This window comes from Phymastichus coffea, unplaced genomic scaffold (genome assembly GCF_024137745.1).
Source record: "Phymastichus coffea isolate CEN01 unplaced genomic scaffold, Cenicafe_Pcof_1.1 PCOF00001, whole genome shotgun sequence".
Taxonomy (NCBI): domain Eukaryota; kingdom Metazoa; phylum Arthropoda; class Insecta; order Hymenoptera; family Eulophidae; genus Phymastichus; species Phymastichus coffea.
In genome coordinates, this window is record NW_026706812.1 from 17,211,985 (window position 1) to 17,220,310 (window position 8,326).

General features: G+C 28.8%; 1 long non-coding RNA gene across 1 annotated transcript; it reads right to left on the reverse strand.

Moving 5' to 3' along the window:
- Positions 1 to 3,436: 3,436 nt before the first annotated feature.
- Positions 3,437 to 5,365, reverse strand: LOC131675244 (uncharacterized). The gene is made up of 5 exons (XR_009303022.1): positions 5,202 to 5,365; positions 4,994 to 5,105; positions 4,709 to 4,892; positions 4,331 to 4,623; positions 3,437 to 4,234 (listed from the first exon to the last, which is right to left on the reverse strand). It is a non-coding gene; the product is annotated as an uncharacterized LOC131675244 (long non-coding RNA).
- Positions 5,366 to 8,326: the final 2,961 nt, after the last annotated feature.

Here is an 8,326-nt window from a genome sequence, read left to right on the forward strand (position 1 = left end):
ACAGAGTGAACAGCAGCTTGATTTTGAGACGTATATTAATTTCTAGCTTATAGTAGGACTTATTATATTAATTATATTAATAAGCTTATATACAATGTATTAAACAAGATTTTGACGTATTACAACCCAACGTCTATGTATTTGAATTTTAACCGGAATGAAAGTCTGTTAGGAGTCTACTGAAAATCTTCTTTATTATCTTGATGGATTTATATGATTAGTGGTACTGTTTACTTGGAATACATTTATTAATATTTATTATATTTTTTTTAACACTAAGATGATGCAAGCGTAATATAGACGAATAAATTGAAGTACAGTTCCGTGGTAAAATATTAGGAAAAAGTAAAAAAAATAAATTCACTATTTGAAAATCCTGGTGTATATAATATTAACGTCGATGTTTATCTTTTTGCATTAAGCATTCAGTAAAAATTTGAAAAAAAATAAAAATATAACTTTGAAAAAACGTTATTTATTTTATTATTTAATGACATTAAATAAAATCGTTCTAATAATTTCAATTATAAAAATCGGTAATAATCATTTACCTTAATTTTTCTGGAGACTATACACTTTGAACGGAAGTGTGAAAATATACGAAAAACTCATGCAGGGGCATATCGCGAAGAGGTTGCCTCAACGGCCTGCTCAATACATAAAAACATACATTTTTACGAGATTTAACCCGATAAAATCATTAAATTTTGTAATGGATATTTTCACAGATACTTCATATCTTGTACTGATTGAGAATTGTATTATAATAATATTTTTAATGATAAAACTCGTAGTTTATGGAGTGGCAAAGAAACAATATTACACAGAAATCACTTAGAGCTGTTAGCTCCCAAGCAACACTATTCGTTGTTAAAACGTCGGAGCAACGATAAAATTGAAACCAAGCAACTGAAAGGAACTCTTCAGAAACGTTGCTACAATTGCTTAATGTCCGCTTGAGGTTTAAAAAGTTACCCACTCGATCGCTCTGGAGTTAACGTCGTCAGAGACAATGAGATTTCTCGGTATTCTCAACGCGTCCTTGAATCCTTCCACTTTGTTCTTAAATTCTTCGGCTGTGCAGTTTAGGGTTCGAGTGGACGATGACAATACGTGACAGCGCCCACCTTTATCCAGACGTAGTCATCTCCTGCCCCACAGCTAAGGTCCACGTAACGCTGACCTCCCTAACCCAGATAGCTGACGTACCTGAGTCATTTGAAAACCATGTCGCAGTCATTATGTTCCGGCACTGTCGCTAATCACATCTCCGTTTCATTTCGCCATTGAAGTAGCAGTAGTTGCGTTGCATCGCATTTGTCTAGGTTTCCCTATAGTTTTCTTGTCTAACTTTCTGTTCAATATCCATTTAGATATAGAATTTCAAGTATTTCTAATATGATATTCTATATATGTGGTAAATATATAATACTTATTCTACTTCTATATTTTAAGCTGATATTTTTCAAATTTTTAACTCGTTTAGTAAAGATATTGATTTTTTTTAAAAACCTAAATTCATATTATTTCATGCTGATATTAATTTGATTAAAAAAGTTGTACCAGAGCTTCTTTTCTGCGATGAAACAAACCTCACAAAAGTTACTAAAAAGTTTTAAACAAAAAAAATATAAAATTGAAGTAAATCTTAAAAATATATACAAAAATAATTATTTTTTACTAATTTTTAGATAATACAAGAGTGTAAATTGCAGCTCCCTTCGGTTTAGTTAAATGAAACATTTTTCATACTTTTCTAAAACGTTTGTAAAATGTTTGTAAATTGCAGCTCCATTGGGCGTAGCTTAAGGGCTACCCTTCCATAAATATACAAATCAATGTAAATAAATGGATTGGCTTTGCTCTAAATTTGAAACATTTATTTTTGAAGAAACTGCTAGAACAACTATCGACTTATATTTTTTTTCGGGTTGCGAGCATGCGGTTAAACTTTGGAACAAAGTCGACCTAATAATTTACATTGTATATCTATACGATGGTCGGGGGTCCCTTAATGATACATTTTTCACACCTTGTTAAAACGTTTGAACAAAGCTTACACAAAGACAATGTTAATTCAAACTTAACAATTATCAAAATAGCTATGGCTCATTAAAATTCAATATATTTGCTCGTTTTTTACGAGCATTATAAATCAATTTATAGCAAAAACGTTTTTGCAAATGCGATGGTAAAAAATTAGTGTTTAATCAAAATACATCATCATTTCGTTATAATATAGTAATAATAATTTGAGTTTTCTCTTTATCTAGACGTAATTCAGGACTATTTATTTAAACATGTACAAAGCGATCTTCCTAGGAGATGCGGCGAAATATAATTTAACGATCAAACGAATTTGTCTTGAGTGAAGTTCGATTGCAATTATATGAGCCGCCTAGTTGTAAGACATTACTTTTCCCACTCTACCCAAATATTTGTTGTGTACCCCTGGAAAGTCATTGCGTTTGATTTAAACTAATGATGATACAAACAAATATCTTAAGATTGTTGAACATCTTTTGTTTTGTTTTTGATACATACGGATTGAACCGATTAAAGAATTGAATTTCAAAGCCATTACTTACGAAGATGAGGCGGCTCATATAATTCCGATGGAACTTCACTTTAAGTAAATTTGTCTAATCGTTCAAGTATATGGGTGGTTCTTAAATATTTCAATGGGCTTAGAGATATCAAGTCACTGATTTTTTTCAAATTTTGTACAGTTGTACATTTCTTTCTACATTTTTATCTCGAAATATTAATTATATTTAAAGTGATTAACTGTTAAGAAAAAATGATATTTCACGACTATTTTTGACGAACATATTAAGTTAGTGATACGAATTAATAATATTATTAATGTGATATGTCCGTTCGGCTTCCGTATAATCGATTTCGAATGTCACGATTCGATGAAATCGTCTGCGTCGACGATCGTCGGAATTAATCACCCTTATCCAGATCAATGATTTACTAAAATCAATAAATAAGTGAGTTACTTGTTTTTACACACTAGACAACGAATTAATTTATTAAAAAAAGAATTGAAGAAGCTGAACAGAACAATTTTTAAGATTTAAATCGCATTATTTAGTAGAATCAGTTCAATTTTGTAATATATTAAGTTAATACAATAATAAAATAATTCTTTAATAAACTTGTAAGTATTTCTTGGTACTATTAACATTTAATAATTAAACTTCAGTGGATATCTGTTCAATACTTTAATATAGTTAGTTCAGTCAAGCGAAAATTTTGCGTACTTTGGTAACTTGCAGATTACCGTATTAATTATATTACTGTAACAACGGTAACATTAATAATACAGTTAAGAAAATATTTAAAACTTTATTAAAAATTTATTATTATGATTAAACATTTATGCTATCCAACTATATTAGATAAAGACCAATAAATAAAAGATGATAAAATTGATTATTTATTTTATTATTAAATTATTATCACTTTGAATCTAAACAAATAAATATTCATTTGAACTTAACGTTGACTAACAATTATAGGTATTCAAGAGGCCGTTATTGAAATTAATTATAAAATAGATCACTTAACACAACGATTTATGCAAGTCACAATGTCGAATCAATTAAATTTAGATCATTAGAGAATATACCTATGAATATGATTCTTATATTTATCAATAAAATCTTGATATTTTTTTTCTAGATTACTGCAGAATATTCTTCACTATTTAGACGACAATGATAGACGAAATAATAAATAAAAATATGCATTTTAGTTTTACATAATTCAAACCGTGGCTATTTTGTCATGTACCAGTTTATCGAAAAAATAAAAATAAAAGAAAAGCGTCTTCAAAAAATATTTTAACACAACAATAATTTTCGTAAAAATTATTTTCCAATTAGATCGTTATTAAATTTAAGTAAATGATAAAATCTTCTAAGGTGTCGAAAGTGTTTTCTTAACTTATCGAATCAGACAAGGCATAGATACATTCGTTTGCTAAAATGCTTGAATCAGAAAACCTGAGGAACTATATCTAAAAATCAAACAAATCAATATCTGAAAAGTCAAACGTCATTCAAATTGAAAATTTAAATGGTACAATAAGGTTGCCTTTTCCACTATACTAAATCCATATGCCAATGATAGAGAATTGAAAACCTCTGATTATGGACAATCAATCAATAATGTACGGAATTGTCTGATTCAAACTGCTCGTCAAATTTTAATTGATGTGTCATTCCTGCAAAGAATCGTTTTGAAATTAACCATAAATGAATGTAAGTTTTTTTCAGTTGACAAATGAACCATGATTGATACCGTTAATAAAGGACTTAACTGGTATTTTGTGAAATTAGCTGAAAGGTGCTATCATTGACGGGAGTGATTTCAAAGCGTCAGCGTTGGGCGTGAGCTTCGACGGCTCTGACGTCGATTTTTATACGCTGCTTCGACGTCGCATTGTATTCATCTCTATCATTTCCTCTCGTATTTGCTGTTCTTGTCTACCAAAGCGTTTATAAACCTTGTATAATGTGTAAAGTGATACCGTGACTACTGCAGCAACTATGATGATTACGAATAACGTTATACACAATATTATATACCTCCAGTCAAATTGACTCTCTGTATCTATCATTGATGAAATAAAGATGATTCAATTACTATCAGTTACAGTATAGTATATAATTATTGTATGATATAAATCGATGCTTACAAGGATCTATCATAGGAAACGAGCCGTTATTACAGAATTCTTCATTGCAGCATCTATAACTAAAATCGGCGTGTTCCGCTTGTGATACGTCATTACAAATATCTCGATTGTGCTGCGGTGAAATAACACATCCGCGAGTATAATGTATAATGTCCTTGGATTTTCGAATGACAGATATGAAACACTAACATTCCAAAAAAAATTGTTGCATTTGTTTCAAAAAATTTTCAAATTTAAGATATACGAGAATGATCGGAGATGAGCTAATTGAGAGATTTGACTTACGTTCATTGCAGTCGTGCAATGCGGCATTTCCGTTAGTGATAGTGTGCATGACGTGTCTTCACACTGATGACAATTGAAACTAGATTCCATCATAATATCTCTTTAGCATACACTGGATGAATTATATTAGAAAGTTATTTAACATTAGAACGTGATGTCAATAACATGATAATATTTATGTATTCCACAAACTGGTCTAGATACATACAAATTAAAAGAACCTTGAAAAATCCTGCGATCGCTAGCGTCGATATATCTCTTTTTCAGTTAAAAATAAAAATCGTTTATTCACCACCAGGTTTATGCCAGACCTGCCACAGCACTGCAGATGGAAAGAGAATGAGATAGATTTGTCAGACTGAACAGCAGTTTGACTATGAGAAAAGTATTAATATTTGGCTTATTCTAGGACTTAACAAGCTTATATACAATCTATTACAGAAGATATTATACCCTACCGATAATGTATTCCATTTTCAACTGAAATCAAAATCTGTTCGCAATCTACTGACAATCTTGTTCACTATGTTGCTGGATTTGTGTAATCAGTGGTATTTATGAATCTATTTATCGTATCAGGTTTAAAACGGCATATGTAACTTATTACTTTTGCTTAGTTTTTAAAAACTCTTATTTTATTCATTTTATTAAATATTAAATTGATTTTCACGTAAAATAATAAAATAATTTTTTCTTGATACAATTATTGCTTTCTTTAAATTAAATATACTCTCTGAAAAATTCTTAAATCTGGGTTTTACTCACCAAACTCCAGTATAATAAAATTAAAGTTAAGAAAGAAATAAAATCAATAACATGACGGTTTCTACGCTTTCTTGTCTTAACTTGAATATTCTAATCGTATTTAAAACGTTGAACGGATTACATTAATATCATACAAGTTACTTTTATAGTGGAATGTAAGTTAAGAAAAGAGTAAAATAGAAAAGTAACCAGCAACTATGCTTTAATGCACATGAATTATAATTATTCGAATTGAATTTGACTTTGCTTTGTTAATAGTTACTATTATTATTAGGAGAGGAATGAAATCTGTGAAATACTGGCAAGTATGCTTTTGTCCAAAAAAATTGTAGTAATTAACCTTTGCTTGGAGTATCATATTGAATCAGAAAAAATTACAGAAAAATATAAAATCTTTGAAAAGTTGGTAAAAAAGGCAATGTTAACGTTTATAAAGAATCACTTTTAATTTATTTTGCTAAATTTGTAGCTGTATTGCTGAAAAAAATGTTGAATACTTTAGCTGTTTCTTCTGGATATTTTACTTATTTGCTTTGTGTTTTATTGGTTTTACCTTTGTTATTTTGTTCAATTTTCTGGTAAGCCGACAATTGTAGACATAACTACTTTGCACTTAAGTTGTTGTGCACAGTAACATACATGAAAATTGATACACAAATATAGTGTCATATTATACTGTGCATAATCATTCATGTGTAAAATAGTTATGCGCACAATTATCGACTTACCGATTTTCTATTTTATTTACTATTGATATATTTACATATACTTTTGCTCTCTTATTCAAACCTATTAGAGTTGTTCCATCTTTGATTTTGACGTCTTTTATTACTTTATTTAAAATTTTTTCATATTTTTTGTACTCTTCATTACATCTGTTCATCGGTGTACTATGCCAAATGTTATATAGCCGCTCTTTTTTTGCAAGAAATGATTATACCTTTAACCAGTCTTTTCATTTTATTTCTGCTTAAAATAATCAAAGTTACTTAAATTATAATGGTTTTAATCATATTGGCTACAGTATTACAGGTAATTCCTGAATCACCTATAGTAACAATAATATTCCATTTCATTTTTTCAGTAAACATTTTTAGTCTTTTATAATGAACATATTTATAATTGTATTTCTTAGCTATTTGTACCGGGATAGTATTTAAATTCTGGAAAAATAAATAGTGATCAGTGAAAGTGCTAATTACTTTTTACGGGTTTGTAATGATATCCGTTCTAGCAAATATATTATCAACGTAAGTTCCATTATTTTTATTATTGAAATTTTGCCTTCTATACTATTAAACTTTGGTTATACTTATACTTCATTAGACAATAAGAAATCCTGAACGTTGCTTTTTATTTATAAATCAATATTGAAATCATTTACTGTAAAGTGACTATGACAGTACTGGTATTCAGTTTCAAATACTCGATTAAATTTTTTTCAAAAAGTTTGCTGTAATAACGACATATATATACTCCAGTTACTTTAATTCCAATTGAATTTTTCAATATAATATCACAACTAATTACATTAAAGATATTACTTCTATCGTATTTAATATTATAGTTAATACTATTTTCAATAAACATAACTACGCCGTATACTTTATTTACATCTCCATTATTGTTGTACATGTTGTAATTTTATAGTTGATATAATTTACAATGATCTATTTTCCATAATTCAGAACATACGATGACATGAGCTTTGTATTTTAATCTGTTAATATGTATTTGTAAGTTATTTATATTTGCATTTAAACTTCTAATATTCATATAAAGAATAACGAATTTGTTCGCTAATTAAGTCTCGTTTATTATTTATAAAATTTTCAATTACTGGTGTAAAATCTCTATTATTTGCCATTTATAAACTTCTTAGAAACCTTGGTAACTGTCTTTCTACTCTGAGTTTCAGATTTATCGGTAATCCGCTTAATAACTTTTAGTAAGTTATTGACTAGTTCTTTTTCTAATGTATTTTTCGATGTACCTTCATTGCTGTTGCTGTTATTCGATTAATGAACGCTATATCTAAAAGATTTTTGAAACAATTGAAAATTGAATTAGGAAAACTTTATCACATAGTGGTATTGATAAAGAAAAATTTTGTGCTTATCAGAGTTTTTTCTGGCTAAGTTGCTCTGATGGGTCCCTAGAAAATAGTCCCCCAGATTTGGTGAGATTTGATTGCGTCGGCTGCTCCGTCAGTGCTATACCTACATATTCACTGTTGCTCACGTACACGCGGCTACAAGCTGAAAATTTATGCAATTAATTTACCTATATTTATTATTAAAAAATACGGAGTATTTCATGAAAAATTCTCACTTATACTTTGAAGTTGAAGAACTAGGCAGTCGCTGGATGTTGGTTGAATTTGAACCTGAAAATAATATAGATCATCTGTATTTTTATTCTTTGAAATATGTACATACTTTGTGATTATTTTATTTTTGTATAATGTTAAGTGATTTTGATTTCCATCTAAAAAAAGTAAAATAATCACAAAGTATGCATTTTGAAGAACAAAAATACTAGTAATCTATATTCCATATTTTCATCTTA